The sequence below is a fragment of the Lonchura striata genome, chromosome 11 (genome assembly GCF_050655825.1).
Source record: "Lonchura striata isolate lonStrDom1 chromosome 11, ASM5065582v1, whole genome shotgun sequence".
In the NCBI taxonomy this organism is placed as follows: Eukaryota; Metazoa; Chordata; class Aves; order Passeriformes; family Estrildidae; genus Lonchura; species Lonchura striata.
The window spans coordinates 19,608,241-19,631,592 of NC_140713.1; the positions used below are offsets into that span (position 1 = coordinate 19,608,241).

Genomic DNA, 23,352 nt, shown 5'->3' on the forward strand with positions numbered 1-23,352 from the left:
GGAAAAAGGGTATGAGGAATGCTAAAGCCATGCACATATAAAATATTTTTCAGGAACACTGTGGCTTATTTTAATATAACCTTTAGCAAAATACTGTGGTTTGCTTACTTGCTGATTTATTTTAGGTAGTTCAAAATATTTTTATTAGTGATCTCTTTGAAATACTTTAGGTGGTGCAATGGATTTGTAGCAAAACACAGCATGTAACTTGAGTGTACTCTCTGAAGCCAGGTATCTGGTGCCAAGCAAAATTTGTATGTGTAGCTTCTGTTTTAAGCAATTATATGGTGTGTAATACGCTGTAGAGAAATTAAGTGGAAGTACATTTTGCCCTAAGGGAATACTGTAGCTGTTGGATTTCTTTTAAACAAGTTTTGCCCCTCATACAGTAAGGTTCCTGTAATAAATCACTTATGTAATCATCTATGGTATATTAACAAAAATGAAAAAAAAAAAGGAGAAAAAAAAAAGGAAAAAAAGAAGAAAGGAAATGTCAGCTAGAAATATTTGATAAAGTAAAGGTTTGCTACAGCAAGAGAGCACACTCACCTGTTTGGAGGGAAGTGGTTAAACAAGAGCTGAGGAGTGAAGCAGAGGCTGCTCCGGGGCTGGGCGCAGTGTAATGACTTCACTGCAGTAAACTGCTTATGTAATAAACTGCATGGATGTCACTGGAGAGTAACCAAACCCATCCATCTGAACTGCTCCTCAGCTCACTTAAATTAATAGTGATCTTCTCTCTGAAGGGAAAAATTGAAAAAATACATCAAGAAAAGCCATGCAGAGATGTTATGAAATAAAACTAGTGAGGTCATTAAAGAGAAGCCTTTCTTGAGCGTGGAGAAAGGCTGGAGTTGTGATGCTGCAGCCTTCAGGAGGTGGTTATCAGTCTTCAGCCAAGTTATTCTAGCTGCTATTTACTAGTTAAATAGGAAGTGTACAGTGAGTAAGAATCTCACCTAATTGACGTATAAATTGGCCAAATGGTTTTCAAGACCATTTATTTTTAAGAAGTCTTGTTTTGGCTGCCATAGCAAAGATATAGTTTTGTATTCCTTTATAAGATACAGAAAAATGACAACTATAACCAATCAAGCTGCATTGCTGTGCAGTATGTCAGCTCCTTTCAGCAGACCTGATTTCCAGAATAACCTTTCTCCCCCAGACATTTGTTTTCCTTTGATTCCAGTGATGAGACCCAAAGGGATTTAATTCAGAATGATTGTGAATTTCAGCTTTGAGAAGCCATAGAAAGGGAGAAAGAGTGGCAAATCTCAGAAACAAATTAAATTAAAATGCAATTTCCAGTTGATCATTTGCAAACTCTTTAAGAACTGGTAGCAATTTTTTAAAGAAGAATTCAACAGTTAGGAGAACATGGTGATTTCCAGTAGTGCCTTTTTGTATATCAGATAATTTGCTACTTGTTAATGAATGTCCATTTTTTCCACTCCATCACCGAATTTCTGTTCATGCCCAATATGCAGAAGGATAATTTACCACTTGCAGGATGTCTTGAAAGATGTCAACATTGCTTACAGATAGGTTCTTCTTTGTTCCCTTGACCACTTATTTGTCATGTGAGATTTAGAGAGTTTCTTAATCTCATCTTTCACCTTTATTTCCCTACTTAAAAATAAACAAACAATCCCAAAAAACAAAAACCAACCAACCAAAAAACTCCAAACTCAAAAAAGGCTCCCTGACAAAACAAATAATCTCACTTTAAATATTTATTAATATTTACATGATAACATTTGTAAAACTCTTCCAGATCTGTGCTGGCAAAGCCCCACCAGTAAGGGGTTGTTACAAGTTTTGTAATTGTTGGAGCTTGCTCTGTGAAATAAAAATCGGGTATAACATGGGATCAGCCTTAAAATTATAGTCTCTGGTTTGTTCCCATGCTCAGTGAGCACCTGGGAGTTCAGTCCTTTCCACAAGGGGTTGTTTCCCAGCAGGGAGTCCCTCTACACCACCTCCTATTCCTGCTGTAATCTCAGGCAGCCTTCCTCTCATTCACTTCTTTTACGCTGTAAAAAAATATGCAATAAAAAGAGAGAAAATGTTGATCTCCACAGATCTCAGTAGATGTGTTTCAAAAGATTTAAAGAAGCTTTTTCAGAAGTATGCTTTAGGGATATGGGGTTTTTTCAGAGCTTATTGCTTTTAGACCTTTAATTTTTTTTTTGTTTTTTTTTTTGTGCTCTAAACATAGAAAAACAGATTGCTTACTTCTTTATATGATTACTGGGGCTCAAATTGCTACTTTTAGGATTTTAGAGAAGTGCTATTGATAAGTTATAAGTTTTTAGTTGTAGCCTGTTCTTGTTCTCATTATTTTGGTTTGAGTCATTCTTTTTTTTTTTTTCCCTAACAGATGGTTTGGATGTGGTCATTATTTTCTGCAGTCAGTTCTTTTACTCCAGTACTCTTGATTGAAAAATTCATATTTATGGTATGAGGTACAAGTAATACTTGATGAAGAGTACAGAAGAGGCTCAGGGTTTTTTAAGCACTTGGATAGGAAGGTAGACTTGCAGAGAAGTATTGAATTTAGTGGTCATAAACCAAAACACATAATTTAGAATTAATTTTGTTATTTATACTAAAAATACAGTGTGTAAAATAATTCTAATATAGAATTTAATCTTTTGTGTTTTCTAGTTTCTGTAGGGTATATCTGGTATCATCTGCTCCTCTTTCTGCTCTGTTGCAGCAGCCACTGATGACTTGGCAGTAAAATAGTATCTTAGACAAACTGTCTCTTTCAAAAAGTGTTTTTTGAAGATCATAAAAATTTAAGTAAAAACAAATCTGCCAAAGATGCTATTCATTTAGCTGTCATTTCCCTCTCATCTTTTTCATAACCTGTGCTTCCCTACACCAAAGGCTGTTTTTTTCTAAGGGTGTGGTCCGTACCCCAGACTGTGCTGCATTGCAGGCCACTCCCTAACCCTCCTCCAGTGATTACTGATGGACTGCATGCAGAATGTGAAGATCATTTTCAGAGTATTTTAACAAAAAGAAGCAGCACATAGAAAGCTGTAACACCCATGCAGTTCAGTAATGACAAGGAAAACTGGAGAGGACCTGTGCAAGCCTCCATGCTGAGTGATGAGCACACGTGCTACATCTGGTGCTGCAACTGGGTCACACACGTTGGAGCAGTCATCCTTGGATCACTTAATGAGCAAAAAGTGATTGTCTGGAACACAAAATGCAAATCTTCCTCATGCTGAAAGGAAATTCACATTCCCCACAGCTCAGGGGAACAACTTTCTAGGAAGTCCTTTTCCAGTACCCAAACATCAGTTTGTGAGGTTTCAGTAATAAGCTGTATTATGAAACAGGGAATGAAACAATTAGTATATCCTACTTTATCAAAGTCAGGAAGAGAAGATATGGAATATCATTGCCTTTCCCTTGGAAGAGATTTCAGCTGCCTTCCCCCTTTGCCCTCTACTCTGTAAAACTTCATCCCCTCTGAGAAATTCAAAGCTATGAGCATGGCAAGGACATTATGGAGAGCAGGCAGCACATTTGCATATTCTCATAACCCTAAACATGTATTTTTTCCATTTGTGCCATGATCTTCTCCATTCATATTCTAAGTGGCAAAAGCTTTTAGCTGTGATTGGGCCCAGTCCTCAGTGGATAAGAACTGTGTGTATCACATGGCATTTATTAATCTCAAAAAGTTGTCTTTCAAGACATGTCTAAAAACATATGGGAGTTATGTGAAGCAAAGCAATTGCAAGTTCATTTGTTATTTCAACAAGCTCATTTCTTATGATTTCAGTTATATAATAGATGGGGAGCTGTTTGCAGGTTGCTTGTTGTATATTTTTCATTTGGTTCCTTGGGTTAAGCAAATGAAAGGCTGAACTGAGGAGTGGCTGTAGGGTTTTTGCCCTCCCTTGTCATTCTTTTGTCAGATGGCACCTGAAATGCTTTTCAGTCATTTAGAGTGAGTTCTGCAGGGGTCTTTGGGGATGCAGCCATCACCTGATGTGGTGCTCTTGGCATTTGGGGTCCCAGGCTGGCAAAGGTGTATTTCTGTCTGGGAAATCATTTGTTGGGTTTGTGCATCATTGGGCCATGTCCAGCATGAGAGATTTTCAGCAGCTTCCTCAGTAATCCTTGCAATTGCCCTATGATGGCTCACTGTGTTAGTTACTCCTACAATGGATTTATCTATTATTTGTACACAAGAATATATTACTCTACAACAGTGAAATAAAAGCATTTCTCCGAAGCCTCTTTTCTCTTATATCAGTGCTCCCTAAAGAGGGAAAGTACGTCACATATTTGCTGCCTGTCACTTTTAGTTTTGGTTTTGTCTTGTACTTTTTGTTTATGTGCTATCAGCAATCTTTTCCACATTGAACAGAATGAGTAATTTTGTAAGCTGGGCACTAAGTTATGGTTTGTATGGACTCTTTTCCTACCTACAGCAGAATGTTCCTACCTGATGACAGAGATCCACTTCTTTATCCTGAGTGTCCCGAGGGGAAAAATAGATATTATTTTTTAAAAAATTAGAGATATGATTGGCTTGGTAGCTGTTTAAAGGATGACAACACTGTTGCAGACCTTTGAGATCTGTTAGTACCAGGCACCAGACGTTTGGCACAGAAAAAAGCATTTGACCTTCATGATGTATGTACCTTGTGATGATTTGGTCATGGCAAAGCTGTATTTTCATGTAATCTTTATCTATACGACCAAAAAGAAGTGGTACAGAGATATTCAGTACATATATTTTAACCTTCTAATCCTTTTCTCATTGCTGCCATTAACTTTAATTTAAAATAATGCAGGTCAATATGATGGATTGAGCAGCTTATTAATTACATTCTTTGCACCAGGAAAGAACTTGGGAGGTCAGGCTTTTTAAATGGGTAGAGAATGAGAGGAACTCAACTGGGGCTGGTTCTGAAATGGGATTTGAGTGGCTTTTGCATTGATAGAAAAGGGTGCAGGTGAGAAATGAATTTTCTGCATTTGGCCCTTCACTGCCTTCCACCAGAGCTCATGGAGAGTGTGGCACAGGCACATCCATGACCCCCACGAGGCTCCATGTGCCAGGAATGGTGACACTCGCTCCTCCAGCTTCTGTAATAATTGCAGTAACATCACACAGCAGCCCTATGGGTTGAAGTGGAAGTGTATATATTTTTTCTTTTCTTAAAGACATTCTATTTAGCTGGATTTTGTGTAGGAGGGATGTAATTATCACCTCATCTTTGAATCTGGTCAGGATTATTTTTACTTTTTCAGTTGTGTCTCTCAGAAAAATGAGAATAGGATAAAATGGTAAGTTAACAGTTTATATCCTGGTTTATAGTGGTTGAATTTTTGGTAAATGTTTCTGATTTAGGTTTCATTTTTGTACAAGGAAGAGTGTGCCATGCATCATTCTCGTCTGACATGCTTTGCTGTAGGCAGTGTAGTTGAGCTGACAGTTCAGTGGTTTTTGTTAAGAATACCTGGTCAGAAATACCTACTGCATGGTCTATGATGGCTCCTTTGTAAAAAGACTAAATATGAAAAAAAAAAGTAGTGTGATATATCACATTCTCACCAGCTCATCTGACATGCCATTGTGTTTACTTTGCTGGGAGATATCCCATGTTTCATCCCCTTGCAGCCTTCAGAGCCATGTTTGAGGCAGCTCAGATGCTTCACTGCCTTTTTATTTCATTTTAAAGGGTGTCAGAAAATCCCTAATCTTTCACATATTTCTTTTCCCTTTTAAAGGAGTGTCAGAAATACCATGTTTCCCATAGATGCTCTAAACCTGAGGCCCAGGGTGGCCTCCTATATCTGTGTGCCTTATCTGTCAGCTGTGCTGGAGCTGGATGATGTACACTGGTCACGTGGGTGAATTACAGCCATCTATTAAAGGGGAGCATTTTAAGTCATGCTCTGAACCAGACCAAGAGCAAACTGAAGCTTGGAAACAGCTGGAAGAAACTTTGGGAGCTAATGCCCAAACAGCAGTTGTTGTGAAGCAGCAAACAAGCTTACAGCCCAGTTCTTCAAAAGTTGTCCAGGGAGTCCCATTTCACTACTTCATGGATAAACGTGTAAAATGTGGAGAACAGCAGCTGTGCAAAGAAAAATAACAACCTGATAATCAGGCTCCTGTTGGCATTAAATAGTTGTGAGAGTCCAGTGATCCAGGGACTCGTAACTATTGTGTAGAATGAAATATCCCCCAGTGGCAACATAAAATTCCTCCCCTCCTTAGGAAGGTCATAGGGGAGAGCTCTCCTGATCTTCTGATGGTATCCAGTACCATTATTTTCTATTTTAATCCTAATCCAGTCAGAGCTATACACTTCTGTATCACTTAGGCATCTGTTCCTACATGGCTAAATTAATTCTAAGAGTTTGGTTGCCATTTATATATAACATTTACATACATAGCTGAGTATTTATGATAACAAAGAGCTGAGTATTTATGATAACAAAGTTAAAAGACTGACATTCTTACAAAGCCTTTATCAAGCAATATATCATGTGTTCTGCCTTGACAGAGTGCAGGCTTCCTAGTGATGCTCACAACGAAATTATTCTGGAAGGACACAGCTTAAAGCATCAGCCTCATCACTGATACTTTTTGTTTTATCTTTGTTCTTCTATGCTAAAATTTATCATTTATAAAACTTAGACTATGAGCAATCTAGATACTTGTGGAAGCAATGTCTGTAACTATCTTTGAGCTGGGATGGCCCTATTTCTTCTCACATAGTCCTAAAATTTGGTGTCCAGTGAAAAATAGGTATTACAGCAATATAAAAGGACTGGAAGACTAAAAATGCTTTTGGACCAAAGTCTCCAACTGCATCAGTCCCAGGACTCTGGAAAAAAGCATGGGCTGGTTTAATGAGTGAGTAATCATATCAGGAGAAATATCTCAGCTTTGGACTTTACAGAATTGGAAGGGCCCTGTTCTGCCTTGCTGGAGTTCTGTCATGTGAATATCTCTATTCCACTTCACTTGCCTCTGTCAGCCTCTTGAGTTACAAAGCAATGAAACTGCCTAAGAGAGGCTTGGAATAACTTCTTTCAAATGATACAAAACTAATCTTTAAATCTACCTGGATTTCTTTTTTTTTTTCTGTTTTAGCTGCTAAATTCCTGTCACAGTTGAACTGAGGAAGAAAAAGCAGGATGGTTATCAAAATTGTGTGATATTAACTTCCATTACTGCATGACCTGCTGTGAGCAGAAATGCTTAGATGTAAAAGCAAACAGAAATCCCTGCCAAGAGGGAAGGTGTTCCAAATACACAGGGTGGGGTTAGCATCAAGAAAAAGTGCCAGTTTGGAGAGGAGAAACTGTGTATAGGCTGTGCCATAATGAATGGTTATTTTTCTGCAAGCCACTTGGTACAAAATGGAAATATTTTCTATCTAGAAATGATGGCAACGAACAAACCCCAAAACAACCCAAACCCTGATTCTTTTCCTTTCCACTTGAAGTTCCATATTTTTATCAAGTGAGCATATCCTGGAAAACACTTGATAGTCAAAGATACCAAGCACCTATTGTCTTTAAAATATTTAAATGAAGTACAAGTATTCAGAACTGTTGAAAACAGTGTCCTTGATCCTTCAGTAGGCAACATGATGTATTTCTCTCTTTGTTTCAAGGGAAAGTGTTCAGGAGAGCTCAAGGGACTTATATACACACATAGATAGGTCTCATATAGGACTCATGGGAAATGTTCCAATACCAGGAACCAAAGAGGAAATATTTCCTTCCACTGACAGCTGGACCAACACAGTTGTGGGTATTTGGACTTTTGTGTCAGGGCTGGAGGCTTCCTCCTCCTTAACTGAAGGCTGTGCTTAAAATTGGAGAGGAGCCAACCTGAGAATATTATAAAGCAGGGAAAAAAATTAATGGTAAAAGATAAGGGAAAACCTCAGGCCTGTAAGTAAATGCCACTTGCTCTGCACAGAAGACACGATTACCTTTGAGAAGTTGGAGGAGTGAAATTTTTAACCATTTAATTCTGGAGGTCTTGGAAATTGTATTCTAAAATATACTTATTAACACTGAAAGGAAAAGATAAAAATTGGTGCAAAAGAAAGGTGATATAGAATGCTGCTTAAAAATGTATTGTGTTACACTTCCATAAATGTTATACTGGAAAATCTTTGAGAGACGTAGCCTGCCCTTTAAACCTTTAGGCATTTATGGCCTTAATTATGCTTTTCACCAAGATTTTGCATATTTAATATTTCCTTTTAGAGCTTTCAAGAGTCTCAGTTATTAATTCCACTGAGGATTTATAGGTCTTCTGAATATCCTTTAAGTATAAAGATTGTAGACTCATCAAATACTGTTTTCTTCCTTTAAATTTTTATGATTTCTATATCAAACAGGCAACTGCAGTTTTAGAGTTGAAAGTACAATATTTATTGCTCGAGGTTTCTCTCTACCTTTCCAAAGAGAAGCAATTCCCCCATTTCTGCAGTGAAATCTGTGTCTTCAGATGTGGTTACAGAATGCAGACAAACGATCTCTAATTCACAAGAACAGGCAGTTTTCATACTGCATAGCCAAAACAATAACATCTCACCTAAAGATGCTATTTATAAAGTGAACCACCTGCAATGGGGAACAGTGTTAACCAGGAGCCTATGAATAAATCATGGAGCCTAATTTTCCGTTATTACAGCCATTGTTTAAAAATGCATGTCTAGCCAGGACTTCGTAATGATTTTGTATTACTTAAAAAAACTTGTACAATTTTTTTCCCCCTCAATTATTTCATTACTTCTTCATTATCTTCACTCTCCTCCAGTGTCTGTAGAGCTTTTCAAAACCAATCAAACAAAGAAAAAGAAATAGGAGAAAAGGAATTTTTTTTTTTAAATTGCCCCTGAGACTATCAATGCTTTAGATATTTTTATGCTTCTTTCTTCAAATGCTTTCACCATGTTATGCCTTGGCATCTGTAGCAAAACCCATTAGCTGTGACAGGTTAAGATGCCTCTACAGGCCCCACCACAAAGGAGCTGAGTGAGTGCCAGCCATTATTCCCTACCACGTGCCCCAGCAGCTCTCTGAAGAAGTCCAGACCCAAGCCCTGCTCCTCCCTGCTCAGTCCTGGGGGGAAGCTGCTCTGAGCATCTCAGCTGCTTGGTAGGGGATTTTCCACTCCTGGCTGCAGCCTGGTTTTGGTTCATTAACCCACAGGCAACAAGGACATTCCTCACTCAGTAGATCTTTTGCAGCACTTATGTAATTTTTTAAGTTTAGAGAATGCTGAGGGTGGAAGATATGATATACTAATTAAATTGAATTTCAGTGACTGTGGAAACTCCACCATCAACATGAGCCAACCTGTACCTTCTGCATATCATCGTACTACTGAGCAGGTGCTAAACCAACCCTCCCCAGCATTTCTAAGTGGGCCCCAAACTTATTTGACCTCTTGCCAGTCGTTCCCATGTCATGTGTAGTGGGATTCACATTCCAGATCCTGCATGAGGATTATTCCCAAGCTGTCCCCATTAAGATCACTGAGAACAAACCTCACAGATCCCCACAGTGGAGTTGTAAATAGGTGTGTGCTGTATTACCTCTCCAGGGTCCCCTCCCATTGAGAGATGGATCACATGTTCTTGTGTTAGGGGATGTGTTTGACACATTTTTTGATGCACATAGAGAGGAGCAGCGAGGAATGAATGGCATGATCCAGGCTGGAAGGAAACAGGAACTTCGTAATTCCCACAGTGACAGCTTCGTTTAGATGAAGCTCTGATTGGAAAGGCTGAAAGCAGACTCTATGCAACAGTGCTGAGGTTAGGAAAATTAATATATTGAAATAAGAAACAGGAAATAGGTGTTGGTATTTCTGATACAAATTGATCAGATTATCTTCTCTTGCCATACCAACATAATAATAATGATTTTTTTTTTTTTTTTTCTGGTAGCAGAGTTTTGCAATGTTCTGTTATTTTGGTTCCACATGAAAGATCGAGCTAGTCTTTCAGTGTAAGACCAATATTTCCTTATGAATTTGAGGGTGCATGGTCTGTTTTCCAGAAGAACCAGCTGCAAGCAAAGGCAATAGCACAGCTGGCAAGACAATGCCCAGCCTTCTGGTAATGATCTTCCCTATAAACCTCAAATAACTTGAACAAGGGACTTGAATATTGTTATCTTCACTTTAAAGAGCACTCAGACGAGGCATAGGAAAACTAAGTTGTAGATGAAACAGAGAAAGAGCTGGAAATGGAACAGGTTCAGCCCTCCTGAATCCCCACTTGGTTCCCTTCCCCATCATTGTTCTCAAGCTTCTTGTTTTGAGTGCCTCCTATCAAAGGGGTTTGGAAAGTTTCATGACAGTGCACATTCACATTGAGAATAACTGATTGCAGAGACTTGGTTCCGACTGCTGTGGTTCCTTCTTGTAGCACTGAAGATCTGCTTGCAGAGGCCTCTGCACCTTCCTGCTGCTGCTCCTCTGCACAAAGCCAAGAGCTCCTGGTGGGAAATTCAGCTCAGCCACGTCCCACTCTGGTTGTCAGTGCCCAAGGAGGTGCCAGTGGCTGCTGAAATGATGTGAGCTTAATTCTAGAAAGCATGAAACCTGCCACTTTCTCCTGGTGTGCTCTGCTCACTGAATAGCAAGGAAAGCTAATGAGCATGAGATAGCAAATGCATTGCAGGATCTGCCATTTCAGAGGTGTTGGCTCCTCTTTAGCAGTCTCTGTGCTTCCACCCACCACAATAAATTCAGATTAGGTATTAAAACATCCAGTTGAAAAATGTGTTTAGTGTTGTATAACTTACATTCTGACACATCATCTAAGATTCTGGCGCAGGGCACCCCACAAAGTGCTGCAGAAATATAAAAAGAACTGGAATCAGGTTGTGATCTCACTTGTCCAATCCAAAATTTTGACGAATGTGTAATAGATGGGATTTCCTCTTTTGGGAAGGTAATTTTTAATTATCCCTCCTACTAATGTACTTAACTGCCTTCACAACTCTTAATTCTAACATCTTCACATTGCTAAAAATCCAGTTAATTTTAATTCCATTTTCCAAGCCCAACAGTGCTCTGTTACCTGCCATAAAGGGATTATTTAGCAGCTTTAAAATGATATTGCAAGTATTAAGTCCCTGGACGTAGGTCCTGGAGTTTTAACATGGACAAGCCAAGCTCAAATTCATTAAGATTTTGAGAATGACTAATTTAAAAACCAATTTTAAAATGCTGTTTTGTTTTTAAAAACAACTTTTTTTCCTTTATATTTTTTTAGCTACAGCTTTTACCCAAGCCAAATAAATATCTGCAAAGAAAGGGTGAACTGTGCTAAAGGGATGAGGAATGAAAAACTGTTTCCACAGACACTTGTAGAGCTGAGAGTCTCGGAAGACTTATACCTTGACTCTCCAAATGAGTATCACAAAGAATCGTTATACAGAAATGAAATCTATTGTCTCTCTCTGAAACTTCACCCAGCCCAAGAGGTATTTTGCAGGTCTTGAACCACTGCTTGTACAACATTGTCATTATTTTGCGACTTTCATTCTTAGAAGTTTCTGTGCTAACTTGTGGCTTGGTCAGTGTGGGCTCCCAGTGATCTTATTTTCATGCTAAAATAAAATTATTGCGCCCCTTTACTTCAGTGGATATAGGACAGACAACCCCTCTGAGAGACTGATGAGGGTTTCTTCTTCCCCATACGATGACCAGCAGAGTAACCAAAGCCCCTGGAAGTTGTTCTCATTTGTATCTGTGGAGGACAGAGAGATGAACACTACACCTGCAAGATCTTCTATTGCAGCTGGAGGGAAAACAAGAAATAAGAACAAACAAAAAAACCCCTTTGAAGTTCTGTTTGAATTTCTAGGCTAGCAAAAATAAACCAGGTTCTATTAAAAGTGTTTAAATGGAAGAAATATTGGAATCAGGGAGAAGAGCAGCCTGACATCTGAGGGAAAGGCTGCACTTCAGAGATGTTTTGGGGCGAATTGTTTGCCTGCAGTCTGGGAAATCCTGTTGCTTGAGCATTGCTTCTGAAGGGTGCTTTACTCTTGGATGTTATTTGGTGTTTGAGCCCAAGCAAACCATGCCCTTTCCCTGCTTTTGTTTTCCCCTGAGTTTCCTGTTTCCAGGCTTGGGCTGAGGTTTGTATTTCTTTGGAGCCTCCCAAGCAGTGGGGTCAGCACAACTGAGGCAGGAGGGTGCCCTGGACATGATGTAAATGAGCTGTGAGGACCTTTCTGAGACCAGCCCCAGGCACCAGAGATAATTCCATGGGTTCCTCAGGAGGGTTTGGCAGCGTGGAGCCCAGGTGAATCCAGGGAACAGGCTGGGACCCTGTTGGGGAAGGATATGGAAGGGCTTTGTGAGATCCACAGGGTCTGCTCAGGGGACAGCTAGGGCAGCTCACTTGCCCTGTTGAGACTGAACTTGCACATCAGTATGGATATATCCCATGGCTTTAGGTGATCCCATTCTGACCTGGCCAAGGAAAACATGGGCTCTAGCAAGTCAGACTAATTATCCGTATCTATGTTTACAGATAGAAAAGAGATATCAGAAACACAGCATGCATCCTGTGAATTACCAGGGGATCAATTAATTATTTTTAATAAGACGTGAGTTTACTCTGGATTAGAAATTCTTTTTTTATCCTAGTATTTTTCATTTTAAGTTAATGTTTAAAATCTGTTAAATAATTAAGAAAATAAGGATATGCTTAAGTGTATTCTGCTGACAGTGCACTGAGTCAGTAGATATTTCACAGCCAGTACTATGGCTTGAATGCAGATGATTCATTCATACTTCAGGCACACTTGGTCCATGAGTCCTTAAAAATATCGAGTCCATTTTGGCTCAGCAGTGCCATCTAAAAGTTTACAAGGTGCGAAGTGTTTCTCAAATTGTGTGAATGGAGAATTACACTTTAAGATACAAGTGGCTGCTTCAAGCCTGGCTGCCCATCAGGAGAAACCCTGCAGATGGATTAGGCAGAGGGAGAGGTGGGAGTGCAGCCACCTCTAGAGCAAGCAGGGTGAGGGGAGCACTGCTCACATATCTCACATTTCAACAGAGGCGTGGTCCAATCCACAGTCTAATGTTCAAATTCTCCTGTTTTAAGCAGGACTTGGCTGCAGCATTTGGTCACTTTGGGCTGGCTGCTAGTGGATCCAGTCTGATTCTCTTTGCTACATCTCATACTTTATTTGTGCACTGAAATGATGAGGTTTTTTTCCTTTGGTGTGCAATCAGGACTGAAGCAATGAGCCTGCCCTCCTCTGCTGCCAAGGGGAATCCTTGTTTGATTCCAGCCTTTTTCTGCTTGGGAACATCAGCTGGGCTTTCAGCACAGGCTGTCCTGCTCCCTTTCCTTTCCTCTAGTGCAGCAGAGGCTGCACAAAGCTGTTCTCTTTCTATCCAGTCTGGGCTTCCAGAGAAAAATCAGTGTGGAACCCAAACTGGCCATTTTCATACAGCGCTTTCAGTATTTAATACTTTGTTAAAGCTGGGAGTTAGCTGGGTCAGGCTCTCCTGAAGGTGCTAGAAGTGATTTTGCCTAAAGACAGGTAATGAAGTAGAAGTCTCAAACTGTCTTGTTTGAACATGGAATCATCACAGAATTGTTTGGATTGGAAAGGACCTTAAAGACCATGGGCAGGAACACCACACACTAAATCATCCTGGAGCCTCTTTTTTATTCTTTCCTTTTTGCTCAGTGTTCATCTTCTCTTTAGTGTTCCTTTCTGAGAAAGCATCTCATTGCTTCAATGAAGGGAATTTTCAATTTAGCAAAACATTTTCCTGAGAAGCACAATAGACAAAGCTGGGCTGTTTTTATTCCAAGATTTAATGGATTCTGATGTGCTAGACTTATCAATACAGAATCATTCCAGGACATGACACTACATTTGCATACAGGGAATCAGTAGCATTTAGATGAAAAAAAGAAAAAGAGTTTTGAAAACAGTGTGGTAAAAATGTGTAAGAAAGTGGAATATATTGTAATCCACTTCCAGGTTTTCTATTTAAACATGAAGAATCTGACTGGCCTGCTGGCCATGAAAGTCTCTGAGTTAAAGAGTCATTTGGCTACACTTAATCCATGCCCTGGAAACAATCAAGAATTGTTCCCCACAGTATATTTTGTAGTATTTTTGTCTTGTGATTGAGAGTAAGCTGCAGTCATGAGATAACTGGGTGCAAGTTCAATTCACATGCTAACTATTATTCCCAGAAGAGGACTGTGGAGACATTATATTAAAACTTTCTGCTCTGTCTATACCTCTGAGCATTATTAGCAGGCTCTGGAGGAGTGAATGTACAGCTGCCTTCTGCTGGAGTCCCTGTCTGAGGCCAAGTCCAAAGAAAGATTAATCCAAGAAATTTCTTACTCTGCTTCCCTTTGTTCTCTAAAAATTCCTTATATTCTTTATGTTAAACAAATCTTCATTCAAAATTCTCAAAGTACCTTGCAAGTCCCACTGCCACAGGCGAGTTATCATCATTTCAGTGCACTAATCATTCCTGAAGTTGCTAAATGTAGTTAAGGTTTTTCTATTTTTAACTATTCTTTACAGCAATTAATTACAAATGTGCTAGATAGGCTTTTTAATTAATGAACTTTCAGTGTTTTCTGAAGTTAAAAATAAATGCTTCAATCAAAACTGAAAATTCCAATGGCAGAAAAGCAAACAGAAGCATCTATTTTAGTTCCAGAGTAGCTGTCTCAGACAGCTCGTGATGGCAATCTTGTTTACATGATTTGAGAAGATAGCTTTGACCACAGGCCGAAGCATGACTGTTTCTGACATGGTTTTGTCTGTGTTTAGCATGGTTTCCTTTTTTATTGGCTGCAAGATATGTTATCTGTCTTCATTATTCCTTAAAGGCGTGCCTCGCCCATCGGGACAAAATGCAAGTTCATCTCAGCCCGTGCAGTCAGGTGACAAAAATCACTTCTGCACTTTAGGCATAAACTTCCTTCCACATCTGACCTTTTGCTCCTGAGCAGGGAAGTTTATTGACTCCTTATCCTAGCAGTAGTAAGTAGCAAGGCCTTCTTTCCACCAATCAATCCATATAATTTTGTGAAGAAACAGAGCGTGCTGGTGGTGTGATTGATTTACACGTTATTTATCTTTTTCTGCCCAGTTTAAATTGGTCAGCCTGATCCTATTCACACGATAAAAATCATCATGTCTCGAATTACTTACTCAATAAACTGTGGGTTTGTCTATTATTAGTGATCATTAGTGTTATAATACAGCATGGAAATTTAGAGCAAATTAACTACATATGCAAGCTGCTGGGCTCATCTGCAGTTAATCATAAGCATACTGTTCAAGTGGGCAGAGGATTTTGCAAGAATATTTCCAGGAAGAATTTGTGGGAGGAGAGCTAAATATCCTTGGGTTGTTATGATTTTTTTTTCCACACCGTAATCTTGGCCTCCTGAATGAATGTTTATCTGAAACATAGTCAATGACTGAAAGTACAAAAGAGAATTATAGCTCAAATTAAAAGACCTTCTCATGCTGCCAATTTCAAGACCCCAAATTTTTATGACCATAAATAATGAATGGAAGTTCCACGTTGGGTACAGCCCCCACAGCCTCCCCTGCCTGGTTCAGTCGCTCCCCTTTAACAAAAGCCATCGTGGCCCTGCAGCAGGGCGGTGTGGTGGGATGTACAGCCTTGCATGTTATCTGATGATGACACACACACTCAGCACCGTGAGTTATCACTTCCAGTCACTATTATTTCCTATGAAAATAATAGCTTCCAGTCACCGTGGGCTGCTCTGAGATTGCCTTCATACTGATGTAGATTAAAAGTGAAGGGATTTCCTGATAATTACTGGTTAGTCTGGCACAAGGCGGCACAGATGGAGGGAGGTTTAATGTAAGAAAAAATCATTAGAAAACAGTCCTGGCTTTCTGCAGTTTGCAAGGTCCATTCCTCATCCTTAAGTACCACTGCAAGCTTCAGATGGGATTTGGTGGCTCGGGCTGGTCATGCTGGAGACCCAAAAACACATAGTAGAGCAAAGATGCAACAGAAATATCCATGAACTCAAAGGGCTCACACACCTTAGAGTGCTTCCCTCAGGCCCAGCTCCGTAAGCACAGCCTGGGATCATCCAAGTGATGCTTCCTGGGATCCTTCCATAGCCAAAAGCCACAGAGGAGTCCTGCAGGGGGGTGTTGGCAGTGCTGTCCCTGCTCCAGGGGACTCTGAGAGGCCTGACTCTTTCTAAAGATAAAGGCCCATTTTGGTTTTGCTTTGCATTTTGTTGGTAAGATGAGTGAGTGAATCTTATGGGGAAGAAACACACCCTGGGCTTGCCAGGATTGCAGTGCATGCATGGCAGGTTTGCACACTCTTGCCTTTTTTAGCAAAATCTGCCGGGAATCTACCACAGTGCTACAGCTGGAAAGGTCCTCTCCAAAAACAGGAAGAATATCTCACATGCAGCACTGTCAGGAGCTATTCCATGAGCTTCTGCTGAAACCTGCAGGAGGCAAAATCTGCATGTGTGAGTGCTTGCTCGGAGATGCAAGCATTTCCAAAGTGTTTTTTATGTCCCACATTTTTAATGCATCAGGGTTAGGGGTTTGTCTGCGCAGTGAAAGTGTCCTGCTGCAGGTTAGCCTCCAGGTGCAATGCTTCTCTGAGTGGCACCTGCCAGCTGCCTTTGTTGGTGGAGGTCAGAGTGAGACTCAAACTCCTATTTTGAAGGCTCCAGGAGATGTTTTAACTTCTCTGCCACCCCACCCCAAAAGAGAGCAATAGACAATTGTTTAAATATCATGTTCCAGTAAGTGTTTTTGTCTAAAGACAGTTTCAAACTTCTTTGTGTAAGACTTAACGCAAGACAGCTTCTACCATCCATCCATCCATCCATCCATCCATCCATCCATCCATCCATCCATCCATCCACCATCCATCCATCCACCCATCCGTCCATCATCCATCCATCCATCCATCCATCCATCCATCCATGCAATATGTACCTTCATCATCCTTCTGGCTGGGAAGTCCCAGCAGCTTGATTTCCCTTTCTCCATCCCATAAGTGGCCTCCTAAAGAAATCCTATCTTCTCCAGGAATTCTGTCTTCTCCATGCCCTCACCAGTCCCTGCTGGCAGCATCTTACCTGTGCCTGGTTCCTTCTGCTGTCAGGGAGCCACATCTGAAATATTTCCCCACTGGTGGAGTAGGGAGTGTACTGATGGCAGAACACCAAGTCAGGGAGCTTTATCTCTGAGCTTCACACACACCAGCACAGTTTTCACCCACAGACAGCATTTCTTTTCCCACAATCATCCCGCTCCACCGTGTTATCCAGCTGCTGGCTGGAGCTTGGGCAGGGGTGCAGCGGGAGGCTGGGGTGGCTCTTTGGCCCTTTCTCTGTCCCTCCTGGGGTGAGGGGAGCTCTCAGCTGTGCTGCTGGCTCTGCAGTGCAGATGGAAGTGCTGCCCCACCGCCAGCCCCCACACACATGCTGGTGCACCTGGATAACAGCTCTACCTGTTTACAAATTACCCCAATTTTCTGCTTGATTCAGCAGTAACTGCTTACCCTCCCCCGTGATGTAATTAGGCCTTCAGAGTTCATGTGTGCCTATTATGATCCCTCTTGTGTTTTGTCTTTTTTTTTTTTTTCTGTAGCTGTAATCATATATATATATATGTATTAAAATTTCTTATCAATTGTTCAGCTAAATTATGCACAGTGGGCCACGCTAGCCCTCCATTAACATAAAGTATGCTAAACAACGTGTTTTCTTTCTGATAATTATGCTCTAAAGTACCAACTGCTTATTCTAGTGAATTTACCTTCCAGTTTTTCTTATTTCTTCAAACTTTTCGCTGTCTTCATGGCAGGGCAAGTGCTCCTTCTGCTGTCAGTGAACCAGCCTAATTATCTTTCCTATTATCATCAGAACTTCCAGATGCCTAATAGCAGGGCACTCCATGTTGAAATGAACTATTAAAGCCCATCCAAGATGATTGCTGCCTGATCATGTAAAGATCTTTCCATCATTTGGAACAAAATATTGCTTCCTAACCCCATCAAGGAGTTAATTGCATGATGCATGGAATGGAGCTGTGGAGAGCAGGGTTTTGGAAGAGCCTGCCTGTTTTTGCTGGCATGCCCTTGGCGCCTGTGCCAGCCTGGCTGCAGCTCTGAGCTTTGCAGTGGGGTCACACTTGGAGCCAACAGCCAGAAAATGTCCCACAAAACCAAAGTGTGGGAGCAGAACTCTCCCAGCCCAGAGCCCCCTCCTTTTTCAGCTCCTGAAAAGCAGCTACCCTGCCCTGCAGACCTTAACAGGAGCAGCTGTTTGAAAGCATGAAACAACAAGGTTTAAGTCCAGGGAATGTTTCTAACTTCTATTTTACAGATTTTAGTTTTGAAAAATTTGGCTTTTGTCTTCGGTATCACCGGACACCTCCAGTGAATATCCTATTTAGGATTTTCTAAAGGTGATTTGCTTAACTTCCTACAGGCCTTGTTGTAATGAAAAAGTACAGCACCATCAGCTTTTGAAGTGTTAGATAGCTTACTTGGCTAAAAATAGGTAAGGCAATTCTTTGGAAAACTGTTAAAAGCAACGGGTTTCATTGTGTCTTAGATAAGGGTGAGTAACAACCTTAAGAAACTAGAACAATTTGTTTCTTTGCCCACATGATCAAAACAGACATTATCTTCAAGATAGGAGTTGTTGTTGAGGTTTTTTTCAGTCGTGAATGAGCCAATGGAAATATTTTTATTATTATTCTTTTTTTTTTTCTGCCCAGAACAGGAATATCTGACCACAGAGAGTGTTAGTGATATTTAAGGATACTCATTACATCCTAGAAGCTGCCCTACAGCATTATCTCAGCAAAAATGCAGTCTAGGAAAATCCTTTCTTCTGGTTCTCATTGTACTTTGAAATCTCTTTTTATTCAAAAAGAACAATTTTGAAAGAAGAGGGGTAGAGTTGTTTATAGTACACAGCCTCAGACTTTTAATGAACATCCCCATGATTTCAGATGAGGAGAAAATAGTGTGCAGCATCCTGGAAATTACATGCACTTTCAGAATAAAGAAATCTAGATCAGAAAGATGCATCAAAAAAAGCAGCCAAAACAATCTTTAGATTCTCATAAAGAATTATTTCAGACTATTTCAACAACACCAGTGTAAGATTTATAATGAGGCTCTGTTGGACTTTTCGTGCAGTTGACTGAAACATTTTTAGCTTTTTATAAATTTAGGTCAAGATTTAATTTTCACCAGTTAGAACAAAAGCAGAGCTGTTCTAGCACAATGGCAGTTGCAGAGCCAGGAGGCTGAGTTGTACTAGAAACATGAGAAAATAATGTGGGTGTCAATTTTGAATATGTAAAGTTGTGTCAGCGTGTGAATGAAGATCCAATTCATTTTTGTGAAACTTTAGCCTAATTAGTTTTATAATTTGCACAGTAAGGTAATGTAAATGTATTGCTGCTGCTTGACTTTTTTCTTAATCCTTTGAGTGAATATTTAATCTTTTTTTATATATTAGAATTAAAGCAAGTTGGAAGATATGAATAATTAATCTAATTATATGCCGATCACTTTAATTTCTTTAATGTTTTAGATAAAAAAAAAGAAAAACAACTTTACAAATTGGTTTAGGTTGGAAAACCCTTTTAGAGGATTTTGTATTTCATCAGTAAGTGCAATTTAGAGGATACAAGCTCTGGAAGTGCGACATTAAGTTTACAGTTATGCAAATGGCACAGCTAATCCTGTGACCAGGTTCTCAAGGTGTGCTTTCTGAATCCACAGCCTGAATCTCAGAAGTGGAATTTGCCAGTTAAGGAAAGCAACCAAAGAGCTTTAAAACAGCAGAGCCCAGCAAAGGGAAATGTTGTAGAGAACCAGTAATCTGCTTATCTCTCATGTGGACTGAAGGACAACAAAAATTGGAGGGGTGACTCTTGTGTTGTTTACGTGTGGCAGGGGCTGTGTTTTGTGGGGTGGGGGACAAGAACCCAGTATCTCTGCAATGGTGCCTCAGTGTAACTCTAATTAGACACAGTAGGAATGCACAGTTATGGATAAATTGAGAGCTGTCTAGTTTGCATACATCTGAGCGTGGCATGCATATGGAGTGCTGAGTGCTTCACTTGTGCAAAATGTAAACCCTGTACAAGTGTAGGAGTTTGTACCTGCTCTGTTACGGTCGGCTATTTTTGGTGCCATCCACAATCACTTCAAATTGATTTTAAAAATTTACTTTTTTTTTTTTTTCCCTTTAATGTGTGCATTGTTCTCTGTTTGCACAATTAGCAGCTTATAGCTAACTCCTTGGCTTTTTCCCTGCAGCCTGCTATTCCCTATTTTATGACTCTATCTTCTGGGGTTTTTTGTTGGTTTGCTGGGGGAAATGAAAGTACTGATCATTACTGTAGAATTAAAAATAGCTTCTAACAGCTTAGCCCAAGATCCAAAAATAGGCTCTCTTCCGGCTTATCCTGTCAAATATAGTGGGAACCCTAGTAAGGTAACATCTGTGAAAACCTCACTCTGGGTTTGTACCTGCTTTTTTCAGAATCTTTCCCTTGTGTCTGCATAATTCAGTCATTTCAGTCAGATTGTTGATTTTTCTTGTTCCAGATAGTTTGCCATTGAGCTTCCAGGAAAGGTCATTGGTCTTAGAGACTTATTTTCCCTCATGATGCTTCACTGTTTTATGATGTATTTATATGTCATTGCTGAGGAAAAAGGACAGAGTAGCTATAGAAAATCTGTAGACAAATGCATACTAATATAAATGTTGATCTTCCTGTGCATGAGATTTCCATATGTCTTGCCTATTTTGGTGTCCTAGGGCCCAGGAATTTGTCATTCACAAGGACAAATGTAGACTTTAGATCCTGTGCTATTAATATTAAGCCACCATGCTTGACTAGTGGAGAAATGCAGAATGTATTGTGGTGGCCAACCCAGCTGGACAGGCTATGAAAGAAAATAAATGTTTCTCCAACAGGAATGCCTTTTTCTCACCCCACTTCCCTGGTAATGGCTGTGACATCAGCATAAAGGGGAAGGGCTGGGCACCAGTCTAAGTTTAGGGGTCTGGGAATGCACATCTTGAAGCTGTACAAATATTTTGGTGGGAATTGTCCATACCAATGCTGGGAAGGAGAAGTGTCTGAGGGCCTACCAGAGAACAGGCCCATGATGACATGGAAGTTTTCTGCACAAACATTGATTCTGAAACTTCTTATAGAAACTCTGGTTGTTTCTATGGTTTTGTCCATGAGGGGACTGAACTTCACAAATATTTACCCAAAATGTTAGAAGCACTGCTGGAAGTTCCGGTACTTCCTCTCTCCCACTGGTCTTTATTTTTTCTATGGTTTGACAATTTTTCTTTTGTAGTTTATCTCTGTTACTACAACATATAAATAACATAAGCTTGGCAGAGGGCTCTAAGATGCAGTTGCTGTTTATTTTTAATGGTGCAATACACAGATGTAGAAAAAAGTGAATTCTGTGCTTATTTCCTTTATTTTTCTCATAATTCAAGCATTTTTTAAATGTTAGGGCTAAGGTCAGCTGTGCCAGGGTCCTTCTGTCACTCACTACTTGCCATCTGAACCTGGGAGCCCCCACCAGTTTTACTGGCCATTGAAACCAGCTGATGCCCTGACTGGGATTGTTCTGTAACCCTTCCTTTCAAGGTGCATTGTGCTCTTCTCCCACTTCAGAAGGTTCCTCTTTCATCTCCCACATCTTCACTGGCCTCTGGGAGCTTTCCTGCATCTCTCTTCAAACCCCTTGTGTCATTGTTTGGTGCCTGGGAATTTCCCACTCTCCAAATGAAGTTCCCTGCAGAGAAGAATGGTTCTTAGCTTCATCAGAGCAGCCATTCAGTCAAAGTGTGTTAATTCAGATTAACACACTTAGCTGTTAGCTGTTCTTGTCTCTGGCCTGGTAGGTTGATGGTAAAGGTCTTATCAGCAGCAGCAGATATGCAGAACAGAAGCAGATCATTTTGTAAAGTAACAGCTCCCACATATCAAGAAATGCTCTGTGTTATCTTTTTAGATGAATGTATCAGAATTCCCTTGAAAGCTTAAGAGAACAGTAACTTACATTGCTGATGTGACTTCTGAGTCAGTCCTATGGGTCTCTACAGGAGTGTCTGCAGAACTGTGTTAAAGTCCACTCCTTTTAAATTCCATAGGATTTTTCTATGAAGAAAATGTTTGTAGTAGGTGTCCCCATAGCAGGTTAATGTCTGTGTATTGTCACCCTGACTAAACCCAGCATGGGAGCTGGAGTAGAAATCAATGAAACAGCATTAGGATGCAATTGTCGCAAATTATCAGAGAAGAAAGAAGACAACTGTAATTCACAGAAGTAACACTTTACCAACTGCTCTCACTAAGCATTAGTTTAGTGTGTTTTCAATTTCAAGGCACTTTCTCTGGAAAATGCTTGGTCCATAATGACCATTATTATCACCATCCTAAAATCTGTGGAATTTAACCTAAACAAATTCTTCAAAGCTTGCACTTAGTACTGATATGCTTCATCCCATTTATGTCCAGCCTCAGTGGCAGCTGTGCTATGGGAATCATGCTTTGTATTATGAGCACTGTAGCATTCCCAGGGAAAGCTGCTGTGAGCTGCTGTACAAACACCCTGGTTTAGGCAGTCTCTGGCTCTGGGTGCCCTATTTTGCTCACGGTGCCCAGCAGGACAAGGTCACTGCAGAATTTCTGTGGTGGCCAGTTCCCTTCTGTTTTATTGGCAGTCATTCCACCCAAGATCTTGTTACACCCCTGTGACACCCATAATTGTGTGGTCACAATACCTCTTGCCATCCAGCACTCCTGTTCACTACTAGCATCTTAGATTTTACCTTTTCTTTGTCCTGTTCACTGGCAGGCAAATAATTGGTAGAATACAATATTACTGCTAAAATCAGACAAATACCACCTAACTGGAAAATGCATTTTCCTCATGCATACTGGAGATATATATACATTTTCTAGGTTACACTGATAATTGTCTCTGATGCAATACAGTATTTGCATTTTGTCATTCATCAATTTTATTTTTTTTTCCAAGGGGTAGGATCACTTCAGGGGCTGGTTATGTCCTTCATTTCCTGGTTATCCTGCTCACGCCAGCAGGAATTGAAAGCTATTATCAATATTGAGAACAGGATTTATGTGAGATGAGGATGGGATGTCAGTCAATCTCCTAATAGCAAAACATTAGTATCCCAGTAGCAACCTCACAACTATCAGTTTGTCCTGGGGCTCAATAGGGGATCAAAG

General features: G+C 40.2%; 1 protein-coding gene and 1 long non-coding RNA gene across 3 annotated transcripts in view; one reads left to right on the forward strand and one right to left on the reverse strand.

Annotated features, from left to right (window-relative positions):
* The window catches only part of LOC146766439 (uncharacterized), a 79,182-nt gene extending 57,229 nt beyond the window's left edge, over nucleotides 1–21,953 (reverse strand). The window contains exon 1 of the long non-coding RNA XR_014957759.1: nucleotides 550–21,953. This is a non-coding gene — a long non-coding RNA (uncharacterized LOC146766439). The remainder of the gene's footprint in view (nucleotides 1–549) is intronic.
* WWOX (WW domain containing oxidoreductase) overlaps nucleotides 1–23,352 on the forward strand; it is a 483,980-nt gene that overhangs the window by 368,670 nt on the left and 91,958 nt on the right. The window lies entirely within an intron of this gene.